The sequence below is a fragment of the Erinaceus europaeus genome, chromosome 14 (assembly GCF_950295315.1).
Source record: "Erinaceus europaeus chromosome 14, mEriEur2.1, whole genome shotgun sequence".
Classification (NCBI taxonomy): Eukaryota; Metazoa; Chordata; class Mammalia; order Eulipotyphla; family Erinaceidae; genus Erinaceus; species Erinaceus europaeus.
This window is the reverse complement of record NC_080175.1, coordinates 54,188,787-54,208,471: the sequence shown is the minus strand read 5'-3', so window position 1 is coordinate 54,208,471 and position 19,685 is coordinate 54,188,787.

Below are 19,685 nucleotides of genomic sequence, written 5' to 3'. Positions count from 1 at the left end.
TTAGCACAGAGATCAATAACACTGAAAATAAGAAAACCATATTAGAGATCAAGAAAAGTAAATGTTGGTTCTTCAAAAGAGTGAGGTTTATAAGTGGGGTTGATCCCAGTGATGCAAGGTTGTTTTAATATATGTAAATCAATCAACATGATCCATCACATCAATAAAAGCAAGACCAAAAAACACATATCAATAGATGAAGAGAAAGGCTTTGACAAAATACAACATCCCTTTATGATCGAAACACTACAAATAATGGAAATAGATAGAAAATTGCTGAAGATAATAGAGTCTACATATAGCAAACCTACAGCCAACATCATACTCAATGAAAAACTGGAAGCATTTCCCCTCAGATCAGAAAAGGGATGCCCACTGTCTCCATTAATATTCAACATAATGTTGGAAGTTTTTGCCATAGAAATCACGCACGAGCAAGGAATTAAAGGCATACAGATTGGAAGAGAAGAAGTCAAACTCTCCCTATTTGCAGATCACACAATAATGTACATAGAAAATCCTAAAGTATCCAGCAAGAAACTTTTGGAAATCATCAGACAATATAGTATGGTGACAGGCTACAAAATTTACATTCAAAAGTTAGTAGCATTCCACTATGCAAACACTAAGTTAGAAGAAGACGAATTCCAGAAATCAATTCCTTTTATATAGCAACAAACACAATAAAATATCTAGGAATAAACTTAACCAAAGAAGTGAAAGACTAGTATACTGAAAATTATGAGTCATTACTCAAGGAAATTGAAAAAGACACAAAGAAGTGGAAAGATATTCCATGTCCATGAGATGGAAGAATTAAAATAATTAAAATTAATATACTATCCAGAGCCATATACAAATTTAATGGTATCCCCCATCAAGATCCCAAACACATTTTTGAAAGAGAATAGAACATATGCTACAAATGTTTATCTGGAGCCAGAAAAGACCTAGAATCGACAATACAATCTTGAGAAGAAAGAACTGAACTGGAGGTGTCACTATCCAAGATCTCAAATTGTATTATAGGGCCTTTGTTATGAAAACTGCTTAGAACTGGAACATGAATAGACACACTGGCCAGTGGAATAAAACTGAAAGCCCAGAATTAGCCTCCATAACTACAGACATCTAATCTTTGACAAAGGTGCCCAGACTATTAAGCGAGGGAAGGGGAGTCTCTTCAATATATGATGCTGGAAAAAATGTGTTGAAACATGCAGAAGAATGAAACTTAATAACTACATTCCACCAAACACAAAAGTAAAATCCAAGTTGATCAAGGACTTGGATGTTAGACCAGAAACTATCAGATACTTAGAGGAAAATATTGGCAGAACTCTTTTCCTCATAAATTTTAAAGACATCTTCAATGAAACAAATCTAATTTCAAAGAAGACTAAGGCAAGTGTAAACCTATGGGACTACATCAAATTAAAGATCTTCTTTACAGCAAAAGAAACAACCACGCAAACTAAGAGTCCCCTCACAGAATGGGAGATTTTTACATTCCATACAAGAGAACAAAAGTTTAATAACCAAAATATATAAAGAGCTTGTCAAACTCAATGACAAGAAAACAAATAACCCTATCTGAAAATGGGGAGAGTACAGGACCAGAATATTCAGCACAGAAGAGATCCAAAAGGCTGAGAAATACATGAAAAAAAATGTTCCAAGTGTTTGTCAAAGAAATGCAAATAAAGACAACAATGAGATACCACTTCACTCCTATGAGAATGTCATAATCAGTAAAGGTAGCTGTAACAAATGCTGGAGAGGTTGTGGGGTGAAAAGAACCTTCCTGCACTCCTGGTGGGAATGTAAATTGTGTCCAACCTCTGTGGAGAGCAGTCAGAAGAACTCCCTGAAAGCTAGAAATAGACCTACCCTATGATCCTGCAATTCCTCTCCTGGGGATATATCCTCAGGAACCTAACACACCCACCCAAAACGATTTGTTTATACCTATGTTCTTAGCAGTGCAATTTGTAATAGCCAAAACCTGAGAGCAACCCAGGTGTCCAACAACAGATGAGTGGCTGAGCAAGCTGTGGTATATATACACAATGTAATACTATTCAGCTGTAAAAAATGGTGACTTCACCATTTTCAGTACATTTTGGATGGAGATTGAAAAAATCATTTTAAGTTAAATAAGTCAGAAACAGAAGGATGAATATGTGATGATCTCACTCTCAGGCAGAAGTTGAAAAACAAGATCAGCAGAGAAAACACAAGTAGAATCGGAACTAGAAGTGGTGTATTACAACAAAGTAAAAGACTCTGAGGTGGGTGGGTGGGGAGAGTACAGGTCCAAAAAGATGTCAGAGGACCTAGTGGGGCTTGTATTGTTATATGGAAAACAAAGAAATGTTATGCATGTACAAACTATTGTATTTTCTATTGAATGTAAAACATCAATCCTCTGATAAAGAAATTAAAAAATCCTTAATAAGCAAACCTTCTCATTTTGACTTGTCTCACATATGGCGATTCCTTCAAGTCCCATCCAAGATGATATGAAGGGAATGGCTTTGGCATTTAAACAGCTGAGTAATGTGTATAATCTTGTCACAACTTTCTTAGCTATCTCACTGTTATTAAGCACCTGGCTTTCTTCCATTGTAACTTTTCTTTCTTTTTTCTTCTTTTTTATTTCTTTTTGACTCCAGGTTTATTGATGGGGCTTGGTGCCTGCACTATGAATCCACTACTTCTGGAGTCTATTTTTTCCCCTTTTGTTGCCATGGTTGGATAGGACAGAGAGAAATTGAGATAGGATAGGAACACAGAGATGAAGGAGAGAAAGATAGACACTGCAGACCTGCTTCACTGCTCCCTGCAGGTGGGGAGTCAGGGGGCTCAAACTGGGATGCTTAAGCCTGTCCTTGTGCTTTATGCCATGTGTGCTTAATCCTCTGCACTACCACCTGGCCCTCTACTTTTCTTAAATAGAACTTAAGTGGACACAAAGGAAAAATATAGGGTAAAACTAGGGCTGGGTGTGATGTATAGTATTATTATTATTATTACTTTTTGTTTGCTTTTCCCTTTAGGGTTATTGCTGGGGCTGGGTGCTGACACTAAAAATGTACTGCTCCTGGTGGCCATTTTTTCTTTTTATTTTTTTCTTCCATTTATTGGATAGGGCAGAGACATTGAGAGGGGAGGGGAAGGTAGAGAGGGAGAGAGAAAGGTAGACACCTGCTTACCTGTTTCAACACTTATGAAGCATTCCGGCTGCAGGTGGGGAGTCGAATGTGGACTCCAACTCAAATCTGGTCATTGCGGGTCCTTGTGTTTAGTACTTACACAGGTCCTTGACATATTCTTTTATGTGAGGAAGGTGGCACTGATGCTGCACAGGCTTATTACTGGTCTCCCCTTCCATGTTCTGATGTCAACAGTGAAGCAATGGTGGCTGACATCTGAAGGCTGCTGCTGTAGTTATTCTAGTATGAGCTTGTGGCCACTGAGGCCTGAGAGCCACTAATCCCCTCTGAAGACACATAGGCAGGAATGTGTGGTCTGGGACACAGAGTCTGTCACTGGGGATGTGTGCTTTCTGGAGTAGATTGGTGGTTTGGAGTTCATAGATTCACCCTCTTGAAATATTTGGGACAAAGTTATTGCTGGTGTTCAGGTACAGTGGAGAGCTTCTTCCTGTTGCAACAGGTCAGTCAGTACAATGCTGTCACTCAGACATGGGGGGTTCATAGGTTCTTCTCACTCCCCCATAGAGTGGGGATGGCCAGAGCTCAGTTACAGGTGAGTCTGGGGAAGGGACCATAGAGCCATTCTTTCAAGCATCCAGTGTGGGAGGTAGGAGGTAGGGCCTCGAGTGGGGAAAGCTTCTTTATATGCTACCTCTGTGGATTGGGCTATGAAATTAATATACAAAAGCATTCACATTCCTTTATGGAAAGAACAAACTAGAGGAAAAAAGACATCTAGAAAATAAATTTCAGGGGCTAGGTTGTGGCACACCTGGATGAATTCACATATTATAATGTGCAAGGACTGGGGTTCCAGACCCCAGTTTCCACTTGCATAGGAAAAGCTTTGCAAGTTGTGAAGCAGGGCTGCGTGTGTATCTCTATCTTTCTACATTTCTATCACCCTCTTTTATATCGATTTCCAGCTGTCTCCGATATACACATTTATAAATATTCTACATATAAATTTTAATGGGTTCAGAAAGATAAAATATCAAATATATCTATGCAGCATTATATACATGTCCATATGTTCATTACTTTTAAGGAATATGTATTTACTTATAATATTGACTTATATTTATATGTGAGCAATAGAAAATGTCATTATTAATGCATAAAATAGTATGTATAAAATAATTCATCATAAGGAAATAAATGCCATCAGAGTTTTCATGTTTGTTTTATCTACTCTGTTTGGCTATATCTCACTGGAGTAATCTTTTTTTATCAGAATTAAACATGCATGAGTCCCTCAAAAGTAGGTGTTTAGTTTTTTCATCTCTGAACATAGAAATTTTCCTTAGGCTTCAGAGAAGATAGAGAGACAGATCTCCTAAGGGAGTGCTTCTTTCTCAAACATTCAATTAGTTTCTAGGATTCTCCTTGAAGTTCAGCAAAGTTGAGCTGTTGACCAGAACACCTATTTGACTTTGAAAACAATGCTCAACATTGAATGTCAGGCTTATCCAGAGTCAAGTAAAATCAAGTTTTAAAAAATTCACCAGTGTGGAACTACACACTGTAATCTTAAAATCTTGTAACAAAATGTTAATAACAAATACTTTTTTAAAAAAGATGCCAGAAATGTTAAATGATAGACTTTACTACCTTCATTTACTTTATACTTAATGTAGTAACATCCACCTATAAATACTCACTTGAAATTAATATGGAGACTGACAGTTCAGGTGGTGGACTGAAGCAGTTTCAGGGCACTAGGTGTTTTGCATTTCTAGGAGATACACCTACTTTCCAGGAATGGATGAAACACCCCTTCTTTTAGGGCTCATTCTCAGTGTTTATTAGGCTGGAAGAAGGATTCCAAAGCTTCTTCCCTCTTTGGAGCAGGGGGGTAATGGTTTACAATACAGACACAGACACATGGCTGCAGTGTCAGATATCCTTGTGATAGGTGACTACAAGATACACTCACCATACGGAGTTGGGCGCTGGAGCAGCTGGTTAATCGCATGTGGCGCAAAGTGCAAGGACAGGCTTAAGGATCCCGGTTCAAGCCCCCAGCTCCCCACCTGAAGGGGAGTCGCTTCACAAGCCGTGAAGCAGGTCTGCAGGTGTCTGCCTTTATCTCCCCTTCTCTGTCTTCCCCTTCTTTCTCCATTTTTCTGTCCTATCAAACAACAACGACATCAATAAACACAATAATGTTAAACAACAATGGCAACAAAAGGGAAATAAATAAAATATTTAAAAAAATAAAAGAAAAGATACATTCACCCCCAGATTGGGTCCTCTTTCAATGTCATGTACCAGGATCCCACAGGCCTCTCCATCCCTCCTTTCCCAGAGCCCTTTGCTTTATTTTTTTATTTGTAGTTATAAATTTATTCTGTTCATGAAAGGAAGTTCAATTATTTTAAATTTATTAATTTAATAATAACAAGATTTTAAGATAACAGGGATACAATTCTATATGGTTCTCACCACCAGAGTTCTGTGCCCCATGCCCTCCATTGGAATCTTTTATATTCTTTATCCCTCTGAGGGTGTAGACCAACATTCTTTCTGGGGTGCAGAAGATGGAAAGACTGCCTTCTGTAGTTGCTTCTCTAATGTACATGGGCATAGAGGTCAATCCATATCCCCAGCCTATTTCTATCTTTCCCTAGTGGGGTAGGGTTTCAGAGAGGTTAGGTTCTGGGTGAGGCTGTCAGCCCAAGAAAATCAAGATGGAAACATAGCAGCATTTACAACTTGGTTTCTGAAAGGAAATCAGGATGGAAACATAGCAGCATCTGCCAACTTGGTTTCTGAAAGGTAGTAAGATATAAAGCAGAACAAATTGTTTAGTAAACAGGAACCCAAAGGTAGGAATTTAAAAAAAAAAAGGTAAAATTAGGGGTCTTCAGGTGAAAAGAAGCTAGGAAGTCTATTTTAGATATGCCCCAAGGGACATATAACTAGTAACTTTTGCCCTAGCCTGATACTTAACTTGTTGGTGTACTGAAAGTATTGTCTGGGAAGATGGTGTCAGAGTTGAAAGAAGAACTAGAAATCTGTGTTAGAGCAGAAAGTAGAACCTGAATATAGAGAAAATATATAAATACCATTAACTGTTAACCCCATTAATATGACTTAGGACCCATATTCATATTTAGCATAGGAGTCTGTTTAACTCCTGAGTCCCTGTCAACCTGAGTTTGATTGTTTAAATATTTTTATTTTAAAAAATAGCTGAGTAACATTTTACTTTGTATATGACCCACAGCTTTCATAGCCCTCATCTGTCTTTGGACATCTTGATTGCTTTCAAGTTTGGATTATAAATCATACTTCTTTGAACATAAGTGTACATGTATGTCTTTGGATCATAGTTCTTTTCTTCTTCTCCTTCTCCTCCTCCTCCTCCTTCCCCCTCCCCTTCTTTCTTCTCCTTCTCCTCCTCCTCCCATTTCTTCTTCTTCTTCTTCTTCTTCTTCTTCTTCTTCTTCTTCTTCTTCTTCTTCTTCTTCTTCTTCTCATTCTTCTTCTTCTCCTCCTCCTCCTCCTTCTTCTTCTGTAAATTGATTTAATAATTATTGACAAAGCCATAAGATAAGAGGGGTACAATTCCTACCACTAGAGTTCCATATCTCATCCCCTCCATTGGAGGCTTTCCTATTATTTATCCCTCTAGGAGCATGGACCTAGGATCATATTATGAGGTGTAGAAGGTGGAAGGTCTGGCTTCTAAAATTCCTTCTCTGCTGGACATGGACATTGACAGGATGATCCATATTCCCAGCCTGTTTCTATCTTTCCCTAGTAGGGCAGAGCTCTGGAAAGATAGGGTTCCAGGGTACACTGTTATGGTCATCTGTCAATCACTTTTAAGTCTAACCTTGTCATATAAAATAAGGACTACAAAAGTTGGATAAGGGCAAGAGACTGACACACTTTAATTATGGTCTTTTTTTGTTGTTGTTGTTAGTACCAGGTCACCCCATCATCTGGGGCTCTAGTGAGGGAATGTTTTGATTCCCACAGAGGTATGATGGACCAAGACCTAATAGATCCCTTTCTCCATCATCACTGGTCACTTCTATCAGGAATGTTATCATAAGCCCTTTTGCAGGCCTCTACAGAACCCTATCCTCACTGCAGAGCAGAAATGGTAGGGTCTTCCATACTCTCCAAAGGAGGGTGGGCCAGCCTACTCTGTCACACTAGGAAGAATGGTCCTGAAAGGAGTGCAGCCTAGATTGTTCCTAACTGTGATCGTGGACTGTATGTTCAGTTTATTACTGCCTCACTAACTTAAACTTGATTCTCCTAACTTGACTAAGCTTTGAAAAATAGAAAAGGAAGCTATAAAGGTATCTTAGGTTATTGCCTGAGCGCCACCATTTTTTTTCTTTTCAAAAGTAACTGAGATCAACAATATGTGATCTAACAACTGCAGATGCAGCAGGAATATAATGGTCAAGTGGATTTGTCTAAGCAGGGATATTATATCACTTAGACATTTTAAATAGAAATAGGTGAATGATGATTCCCTTTAGCCAATTAAAGCATATTCTTTATCCTTTCTTATATCCAATGTAGGCCTTTAAGATTTATTGTCAAATGGTATCTGCAATCTGTAACCTATGCATGGTTGATGCAAGGAGAGACTTGCATGGTGTCTACATTTTTAAATTATTATTATTTATAAAGTCAATATAGAACTGTGTATTTCCCAAGAATTAAGTAGCACACAGTTTAATCATGAACATACATATATCTTTACCTTATATATTGCTTTTTAATTATTCATATTTTATATGAGACAATTTATGTAACGTGAAAGGGACAAAAAGGCCACCATTTCTTCATGGTAGAAGTCATGAATCCAAAAGTAAAATCCACGCTTCGCTTAGAAATTTTCTGTGCTTTTTACTGACAAAAATTCCCCTTAGACAGCAGGAACCTCACATCTCCACTATAAAGCCCCTACTTCCCCCAGTCCTGGAAACCTTGGATAGGGCCTACTTTCCCGTATGCATTTCCCAATCCAAACAAAATAATATTGCATCCGCCGATCACAACCTAACCAATGCAACGACTGCCACCTCAACATGCTTCACCTCAGACTGTGTCCAGATACTTCACGTGTATAATGACAACCCTTCAGCTTCATTACTCGGGTGAGACCTTTCCTTTTATAGTACACTCTAATTTCATCTCAGGTAGTTCATTTTCTAACAAAGTCCCATAACCTAGATATACACCAGTTTCTGTGAGAGAGAGCTTATGTGCACACGTATCCATAAACTACTGCAAAATATATACCTGAAAGCAGTAGTACACTAGAGTTTGCAGTGAGTACCTCCCTAACACTTCCTCTCCACTATTCCAAGCTTGGGATCCATGATTGCTCAACTAATTGTTTGGCTTCGTATGTTAACTCTCTTTTCAATCACCAGGTTCCAGATGCCACCAGGATGCTGGCCAGGCTTCCCTGGATTGAAGACCCCACCAATGTGTCCTGGAGCTCAGCTTCCCCAGAGACACACCCTACTAGGGAAAGAGAGGGGCAGACTGGGAGTATGGACCAACCAGTCAACGCCCATGTTCAGCGGGAAAGCAATTACAGAAGCCAGACCTTCTACCTTCTGCAACCCTCAATGACCCTGGGTCCATGCTCCCAGAGGGCTAGAGAATGGGAAAGCTATCATGGGAGGGGGTGGGTTATGGAGATTGGGTGGTGGGAATTGTGTGGAGTTGTACCCCTCCTACCTTATGTTTTTGTTCATTAATCCTTTCTTAAATAAAAAATTTAAAAAAAAATTCCCCTTAGGCCTGATGCCAGTGATGATCTCATATTTTTCATGGAACTCTTTACTTTAGAAAGTGATTTTATTCCCTTTATGTCAAGTAATCATATCACCAGCTCCGTGAAGACAGAAGACAAGCCTTTGTATTTCTATTTGACAGGAGAATGCCTTTGAATATAAAAAACTGCCATCCAAATATAATATGATATTAACGGTGCCTGCAAAAAGCAAAGTTGAGTGCTAAACAATCGAAATACAATAGTTGCCTCACATTTCTCCCATTTCCTGCCTCAAAAGCCTATTGATTTCCTTAGAGTGTCCAGAACTGGATCAGTGATATGAATTTAGTGGTGAAATACAATCTAAGCTGATGGTAAAGATGTCAAAAGAAAGAAATACACAACTACCAACGTTTGCACTAAAACTTCAGTTGTTAAAAATGGAATGTTTCTTGAGGACACTAAGCTCCATTGCTTTGCAATACTTTTTTATTTTGGACACAATGCAGTCTTTTTGAATTTCTGAAGTTAAATGAAGCTTAGATTGGGGACATCCACCATTCTCATCACAGCTGTTGCAACATCATGGAACACATAGCAGACTCAATGGGAAAGAAATGAACTGCCCATCTGTGCAGCATATACATTTTTTGGCTCCTTGTGCTTGATTAGAGGATGGGTTTTTAAGTATATTATAACCCAATCATTTCCCAGAGATTATATGTAAAAGATTAACATAAATATCCAAACATAAGATTTTTCTTTTTACCTGGAATCTTCCTCATAGAAGTAGTACCTACAGTAAGAAGAAGATACTATGGAGATTTATGCAAGACATTTAATGCTCCTGAATCTGAGAGAGAAAACTCAAAACTAACATTTTACTTTTATTTGATAGGACAAAGAAAAATTGAGAAGGGAGATATAGACACTGAGAGACACACATGAAGACATGCTTCATCTATTGTGTAGCTTTCTCTCTGCAGGTTGGGGTGGGGTCTTGAATCCAGGTCTTTGTTTATTCAACTGACTGTGCCACCCCCTCCCCAAAAATCTAACATTTGATGAATATTAGGTATGTACTCTTTCAAATACAGGTGTGAAAAAATTGCTAAAACATGTAAAGAAGGATTTTTTTTTTTACAGCAACAAAAAAAGTATTGGAAATTAAGTAGTTTACATATGACTGTTCTGAATATCATTAAGGAATTATCATGAAAATGTGTTCATATTTTACTGTAGAAAACAACCTATTTGTAAAATATACAGCAGATATTTTTGGACTGCTAACAGTGAATATGTAGAAAATTTGTTGAAAAATTGGTCTCTGCCCAGAAGTGTTCTTCCTTTATATCTCTAATTAATAAAATACTTAAAATCACAGCAACTGCTAAGAATAAAGGATTTATCACAAAAGTTATATTACAAAACTTGCAAGATTGCTGACCTTAGAGGGTGTCTGCCTTACCAGATCCATGACTCAGGTTTCAGTCTGGATCCCAGTACACTGGGGGAAGCTCAATTTCCATGATGTTCTTTATATCTGAAAAAGTCAGTCCAGTGCAGTGTAACCTCAGCAGTGACAAAGAAAGAAAGGAAGAGAAATGGAAAGAAAGAAAGGAAGAAAGAAAGAAAGAAAGAAAGAAAGAAAGAAAGAAAGAAAGAAAGAAAGAAAGGAAGAAAGGAAGAAAGGAGAGATAATCCCAGTCTGGGGGGTTGGGGTTTGCACCTGGCTGAGTGCACATATTTCAGTGCACAAGAACCCAAGTTCAATCTCACAGTCCTCACCTATTGGGGGTTTCTTCATGGGAGATGAAGCAATGCTGAGGTGTCTCTCTTTCTCTTTATCTCCCCTTACTCACTCACTTTCTCTGCATCCAATCAAATAAATAAATAAATACAATAAAAAAAAGATTTAAAAGGCTGGAAGGGGGAGAGGTAAACTGTAAAAAAACTGATACATTTTGACATATTTTTATTTATTTATTTGCCAGAGAGATTATTGCTGGGGTAAGTAGCTGTATGATGACTCCACTGCAAACTATTTTTTTTTCTTTTTTTAGAAATAGAGAGATATTGAGAAGGAAAGAGAAAACAGATATGGAGAAAGAAAGAAAGAAACCTTTAGAACTACTTCAGTGGATAGATAGCACAATGGTTATGCAAAGAGACTCTCATGCCAGAGGCTCCAATGTCCCAGGTTTAATCCACAGCACCACTATAAGTCAGAGTTGAGCAGTGCTCTGGATTTAAAAAAAAAAAAATACTGTTTCATCACATTTGAAGGTCTCCCTTCCCACTGCATATGGGGACTTGGGGCTTGAACTGAGGTCCTTACACATGGTAACAGATGTGCCTACTGGTATGCCGCTGTCTAGCTTCTGAAATTATTTTTTTGATATGACTTTTTTGTGAAATGTAAAGTAAAAAAAAATCTAAAAGATGGTGAAGTGAATGTGTAATATTTTCACATTATATCAGTACATCCCATGTTGTTTTTCTAATTACTTCATGGAACAGGAAGGCAAAATTGTGTAAAAAAAAAAAAAAAAAAAGGGAAGATAAGTATCTCTAATGCAAGAGGTTGGGCTGGGGGCTCGAACTCAGTTCCTTTCACATTGAAACATGTGCACTCAACCAAGTGCACTCCATCATCCAGCCCCAACAAATATTTATTTTCTAGGGTACAGTTTAGACCCATTTGGGGAAGCTGTTGACTGTTAAAGTACAGTTATCAACATATGAGTAGTTTTCCATCTTCCTGTGAAAGGCTTCTGCAGAACACACACCCAACTTAGATCCTTTTCCACTGCCCTGCACCACGACACTGGCATCCTCTACACCCCCTCCCTTCCCCTCTTTTCCCAGAGTCCTTTGCTTTGCTGCAATGCACCACAACCAATCCAATCTTCATCCTGTGCTTTCCCTTTCAGTCCCTATTTCTAAGTCATTCTTACATGTGAGATCATTCAGTGTTAATCTTTCTCTTTTTGGCTTACCTCACTTGGTGTAATTCCTTTAATATTACCTTTTTTTTGGTAAGAGGCTCTCCAAAGCCTGTTATAATATATATGAATATAATTATATATAATATATTACATGCATATAATTCATATATATGTATATATATGAATTAATGGTGTACAGTACACACAGTTGTTGATATATGTTGCTTTAAAATTTCTCAGTTTTCTGAAAAACATTCTCACCCACAGCCTAGGCCCTCCCCCACCATTCTAAAATGCCAAGATCAGGTTAAACCCACACAAACCTATTTATGACTTTTAAATACATCAAAAATATGCACTAGACAAGAGCAAGTCTTCTGACCAATGTTCCTATCAGGGAAGTAGGAAAATACACACTCTTATGTTGAGATGGGCTGTGAGAGGCATTCAAACAGGAAAAAAAAAAATGGAAGTACAGTCATAAATAAACTCTCTGCAGAAGGAGAGAGTTCATGTGAGAAATATATAGCAGAGTCTTTAATAGTTCTTTGTAACCTGCAGGGAAAATCACAGGCAAAGTCAGGAAATTGGTTCACTGAAAATTTTGTCCTGTGATGAAAGTCCTCAGATTTGCATTGATCTTATTTTCAACACAAACCAATTTCTTCAGTGGAATATAGAGAATGTTAAAGGAAAGGGCCATCAAAATTACCTACCGAGGGTTAGATGATGTTAAAGAATCTCTGCTAAGAAGTACCCAGTAAGGACTTTTTTTTTTTTTTTTTTGCTTTCAGTTTCACTATGACTTTGATTACTCATGTTTTGCTGCCAGCAGGAAAAAAATGTATCAGAAGATGCTCAACCAGGAAAGCAAATTCTTTTTCAGAAGAAAGAATTTATATTTTCAAATTAATATTTTATTTTCACTAATCAGTGCATATCAATGATAAATACATAAGTAGGCAGAAATACTTACAAATAAACACACACACACACACACACACACACACACACACACACATATATATATATATATATATATATATATAGTCTAAGTGGTCAGTCATATTATCATTTCTTGTCATACTTAGGCACCATCTATATGTTAATATTCTTATACTTCTGCAGACATATAGACAAACTAAACCTACTTTTTGAAACTAAGGGCTAGCCTTAGCTTGGGGAGAAAGCATAGTGGTTAAGTGAAACTAATATTTGAGGTTCTGAGGTCTGAGGTTCAACCCGTGGCATCTCCATAAAGCCTCTCATAAGTGCATATTATATTATTCCATCTGGTGGGCCAGGTGGTGGCACACTCACTAAACACAAACCCTATCATGCGAGGACTGGGTTCAAGGCCCTACTCCCCATTTGCAGGAGAGACACTGCACCAATGGTAAAGAAGGTGTTTACTTACCAGTCTTTCTCTTTCCCCCTCTTCCCTCCTCCCTTCTCAATTTCTTTAAGTCCTATAATATAAAAGGGGAAAAAAATGGAAGTGGCTTCCTGGAACTGCAGATTCACAGCACTGGCAAGAGTTCTGAAATAACCCTTGTGGCAATTAAAAAATATATTCTTTCTGATATATCATAAAACTATATCCTATCAATGTTCCTTATTGATTTATTATTTTACCAATTAAATTAATAAATAATCAATATTGATCAATTTATGTGACTCTTAATAAATTCATATTTTATGTTATATAAACATATAATTGGAAGATCATTAAGGCATTGAGGAACAAAATATTTACACATGCACAAAAGTAGCATAAGAAATATCGAAGCAAAGATTGATGGTGTTTACAGCATATCTGAAGGTCACTAAAACTGTTTAGCATATTTTCTTAGAAGCAGGTAAAGTAAAATGAAATAAGAAACAACAGTCTATTCTAGGCTTTGACTGCCTTAGTTATCTGGACTAGAATAAACAATTCAGGTTGTTGCCTTTAAAATAAACTACTCTGGACTTGAAGAATATTGGAGGAAATGACATTTCCTTGATTAATAAGTTAATTAGTAATTTCTGGGAAAAGTAGTGGAAAACAATTGTGGTTTCATGGACAATGTAAAATCGTTGTTACAAAAAACAGTAAGAAGAAATAATAAAAACAGCATAACAAAAAAACAAAATAATTAATTTGTGGACATGAGGACATTTGTATGTTTCTTAACAACCATGTAACAGCACCAGTACCTTAATAAGTTATATATTTTTCTTTATTGGGGGAATTAACGGTTTAAATTTAGTCAACAGTAAAATACAGTAGTTGATACATGTGTAACATTTCTCAGTTTTACACATAATACTCTAAGTGCCCCTCCTCAGTCCTCTTCCACCATCTTATTCCAGGACCTGAACACTCCCCCCACCATCACCACCCCAGAGTTCTTCAGTTTGGCACAGTACAAAAATCTAGTCCAAATTTTGCTTTGTGTTTTCTCTTCTCTTCTTGTTTTTCAACTTCTGTCTATGAGTGGGATTATAATACGTGTTATATTTTATTAAACATCACAATCTAGAAATAGCATGTTGGAACTTCAGACTTGGTTCACACAAGATAAGAATTAAGGGCAACACCATCCCACATTATTATAGCATTAAATAAAATATTTGAAGCCTTAGAACTGCACAATCAGGAATCAATGTTTTTAATGGTATGGAAAGATAGCATAATGGTTATGCAGAACGACCGACATGTGTGAGGCTCCAAAAGTCCCAGGATCAATCCCAGCACCACCATTAAACCAGAGCTGAGTAGTTCTCTGGAAATAAATTGTTTGGTATGCATGAGACCCCTTCTGTTTCATTTGGTTTAAATCCCCCCTGCTTAACACTATTCTATTTACATAACCACTGTTAACAAGTCCTACCCTCCCTCCAGGGCATTGGTTCAATCCCCACTGTTTCATGATATGTTTTTGCTCCACCCCCTCTCCTTGTCACACCCTGATCCTCTCCTTGTCACACTCTGATTGTCACCAGTCACTTTTCTCTCCACCCTCTCTATGTCACATCCTGTTTCCACCCTACTTGGCAAGTATATATAAAAACAGCATTGTGAGTTTTAGAGTACTATAACTTGAGTTTAGCTTAGCTCGTCTTAGATTGTGCTGCGTCCTGCATGAATAAAGAGATACTGCGTACAACCCAGCCATGAGTCCCTGGTCGTCTGTTACCCGCCCGTGAAGCCAGCCCGGAGAAAACAACATAACCCATCGAAAACAACAATAAATAAATAAATAAATAAATAAATAAATAAAGTAAAAGAAAATAATTTGAATTCTGCTTTTACTTTTTACTACTTTTGACAAGTGCATCTGATAGTTTGTGTATCCTATAGGCATAATTGTAAAGTAGGATAATGAATATTTACAGCTGTAGCTATTTTTTTTATGAGACAGAGTGGGAAATAGAGCGTTACTCTGGTACATAGGGACTTTCAGGAATTTGTGCTTGTAAGTCCAATATTTTATCCACCGCACCACTTTCCAGGCCTCTGCACATCAAATACATTGTCAAATAACTTTATATTTACATTATATGCATTTGACTCAATAAATGGTGGGAATTCATAATATGTGATCCTAATAGAGAAATTCACTAGCTTGAAGATCTCATGAATCACAGAGAAGTAAATACAAAAATTGTCTGTTTAAAAAAATATTTTAAAATATTGTTTATTTATTTATGTATTTATTTATTTATTACTGAGTAGAGACAGAAGGAAATTAAGGAGGGGAGGCTATAGAGAGGAAAGAGGCAGAGAGATACCTGCAGCTGTCCTTCACTGCTTGAACCCAGGTCCTTGCACACTGTGATGTGTGCATTTAGCTAGGTGTATTACAGCCTGGCCCTAAAATTAAGATTCTCTACAATGAAACTTCTATGTCACTGCAGAGTAATATTACAGAGTCAGGTGTAGCAAGAGGAAACAAACCACATATTCTGCTAGTGACATTTAATAATGGAATTACTTACTTGGGAGATGAACATGCTTGCCATTTCATGGGTAATGTGTCCAGTCCCCAAATATTAAATTTGAATCTTTAGTGATCTAATATATATATATATATATATATATATATATATATATATATATATATATATATATGTATGTATATGTACATGTATATGTATGTATATATACTTAATGTATAGTAATATATATGTACATATACTGTTCTTTCTTCCATTATATATGTATTTATACTTTTATTATTGCTGGGTCTTGGTAGCAGCACTACAAATCTAGTGATCCTTGAAGCCATTTTTTTCCCGTCTACATTAGATAGGACAGAAATAAATTGAGACGGGAGGGGGATATAGGGAGAGTAAAAGATAAGACATCTGAAGACCCACCTCACTACTTGTGAAGCATCCCTCCTGAAGTTGGGGAGCAGGGGGCTCGAACCTGGATCCTTGCACAGGTACTTGAACTTAGTATTATGTGCACCTAACCGAGTGCACCACTGCCTGGCCTCCTCACACAGTATATGTAGACTTGTTGACCAGATTTATAAGGTCCTATTTCCTTCCTATCATTGTGGAGTTATCTATTTTGAACATGTATAACGGTCTCTTGTCTCTTCTAGGCTGTCTTTAGTATATGACTATCACACATATAATGATTGGAACTAAAACCATTTATTTAATTTTATATATCACAACTATGTGAGACAAAATTATTGGCACATTTTTATTTCTGTTTTAATAAATGCTTATTAAATTCTAGATAGTGAACCTGAACATAAAAACACACTTTTAGATGCTAGCTTAAGAGACTAGTGATTGTTATGCAATATATAAATCTAGGACTATTATTTCAAACATAGTGTGTGGGATGGGGAATGAGACTATTTTATCTTCCCCATGTTCACCTTAACTCAAATAATTGTTTTTTAAAGCTACACTTTCAACTGCCTATAATATGTAATCATCATTCTCACCAGTGACAGAGTAAAGCAGCTTGTGAGTGATAAAATTGATTTAATTCTAGGTCATAAATGCCTTCCCTCAAAATTTAAACACCTTGTTCCTTTTATATCTAACAAACATTTCTGGGTAATTAATATCACATTATTGCTGAAGCCTTTTGTAGCTTTGGCTTTCTCATAAACTTGGTATATATTTTCAAATTTCATAATATCTGCAAAAGAGTTCAGAAATATAGTTCTTTCATTTATTTATTTGTTTATTTTTATAGCTACACATGGACTACTTGTTTTCTCTATTGAAATGTGCACATGAATGAAAAAAAATCTCTCCTAAGATAGATTAGGTTCAGAATTTGATACTATACCTATGGGGTATAAGCCACTCGCCAAACAAGAGAAACAGAAGCAAAAAAGGCCTTGAGGTCAGTCCTGTTGAGCACATTTTCCAGTCCCATTCCAGTTTTATACCTTTGTGCAGCAATTTCATATGGTACATATTGTTTTTATTATCCCATATTCTCTCATTAAATAAATAAAGTTCAGCCTGTTAAGCTAATATTAATTTATTTTGATTTCATTGTTAGTGATTATTCATTTTACAAGATTCTAAATTTCTTTTCTTTCTTTAAAAATATTTTCTTATTTTTACCAGAGTTTATTTTTAAAAGGTATTTCTATTTTTATCTTTGTACATTATTGTTTTAATGAGAGAGAGGGAAAGAGAGAGAGAGAGAGAGAGAGAGTTAAAGAGGTAAATGCAGAGAGAGACTAGAGCCCTGCTCAGCTCTGATTGTGGTGCTGGGATTGAATCTGAGGCATCAGAATCTCAGGCATGAAACTCTTCTGCAGAAACATAATAGCATCTCCTTACTCCCAATATCCCTAGGGTCCTCACACATGGTAATGTGTGTGCTTAACCACCTGAATCACTGCCACTGTTTTACTGCCTCTTCTATTTCCTCTTCCCCTCCCCTTTCTTCTCCTCATTCTTCTCCCTCTTCTCTTTCATCTTACCCTTCCCTTCTTTCTTCATTTCTAGAAAGACCATAGCTCTATAGCTTCTTCCAGTGAAATAGGGCCTAGGGTGAAACCTGGGCTTGACAAATTGCAGAGCAAGTATAAGGGTAAACATTTTTATGATCATGGGGAAATGTAACTGGGAGGTCAGGTTAAGTTCACATAGTATGAACCACAAGGGTGTGTGTGAGGGGGAGGGGGGATTCACCTCACTAGCAGTGAAACAGATCTGCAGCAATCTTTCTCCATATCTATCTATCTATCTATCTATCTATCTATCTATCTGTCTGTCTATCATCTATCTATCTATCTATCTATCTTCCCCTCCCCTCTCAATTTCTCTGTCCTATCAAAAAAAAAAAGAGAAATAAAAAGGCCATAGGAGCAGTGGATCATAGTGCAGGCACCAAGCCTCACACAATAACCTTGGAGAAAAATAAAATAAAATAAAAAAGAAAAATATAACAACTTAGTCTGAAAACTACAAACAATCAACCATTGCTGAATAATTTGAGGGTAAAACCAAAATAAAAGGGGAGTCCGGCAGTAGAGCAGTGGCTTAAGTGCACGTGGTACAAAGGACTGGAGTAAGGATCTGGTATCAAGCCCCTGGCTCCCCACCTGCAGGGGGGTCACTTCACAAGTGGTGAAGCAGGGCTGCAGGTTTCTATCTTTCTCTCCCTCTCTCTGTCTTCCCCTCCTCTCTCCATCTCTTTCTGTCCTATCTAACAACAATGACGTCAATAACAATAATAACTACAACAACAAGAGCAACAAAAGGGAAATAAATATAAAAAATTGAAAATAATAAGTACAAGACTAAAGGGACTAGTCATAAAATGCACACATATTATAACAACATTAATAATAATAATAAAATTATCCTCCTCTATCTCCACTTTCTCCTTTTCTAACTGTCTCTATCCAATAAATCAATAAAGATAATAAAAAATTAAAAATCCAAAAATATAAAATATCAGCAAAACCATAGGATAAGAGGGGTAAAATTCCACACATTTCCCACCATATCCCATTACCTCTACTGGAAGCTTCCCTATTCTTTATCTCTCTGGGATTATTATTATTATTATTATTATTATTATTATTATTATTATTACCTCCAAGGTTATCACTGGGACTCAGTGCCTGAACCATGAATCCCCTGCTTCTGCAGGCCACTCCCTCCCTTTTGTTGACCTTGTTGTTCATCATTGTTGAATAGGGCAGAAAGAAATTGAGAGAGGAGGGGAAGACAAAGAGGGGGAGAGAAAGACAGACACATGAAGACTTGCCCCACCACCTGTGAGCCCCCCTCCCCTCCCGCAAGTGAGGAGCCAAGGGCCCGACTTGGGATCCTTACTGGTTCCTTGAGTTTTACACCTTCTGCACTTAACCCACTGTGCCACTGCCTTGCCCTCAGTTAATTACTTTTTAGCAGTGAAGATTATAGAGATCTTCGATTACCAGTATGATGCAGATAACATTATTTTATGTTCTGTTTTTCTGTACTGAAATTAGGTATATTAGAATATAACTGTAAATTACCATGAGTGTATAATTGCTCATTTTCAAATTTTCAATTCCAAAGCCCAATGGATCTTGAATAGAAATATAAATGAATACATACAAACATTTTCAGATTACTAATGTGAAATACTGCTTTCTAAGTGCTCAGAATTTGAGCTGGCATTTGAATAAAAATAAATAAAAACTTTCCCAATAAAAGGTTAGTTTATGTGAAACTTGACATGATTATATATTTAAAAAAACCCTCTCTTTTGTAGCTGTGTGGCCTTTAGATAACTAC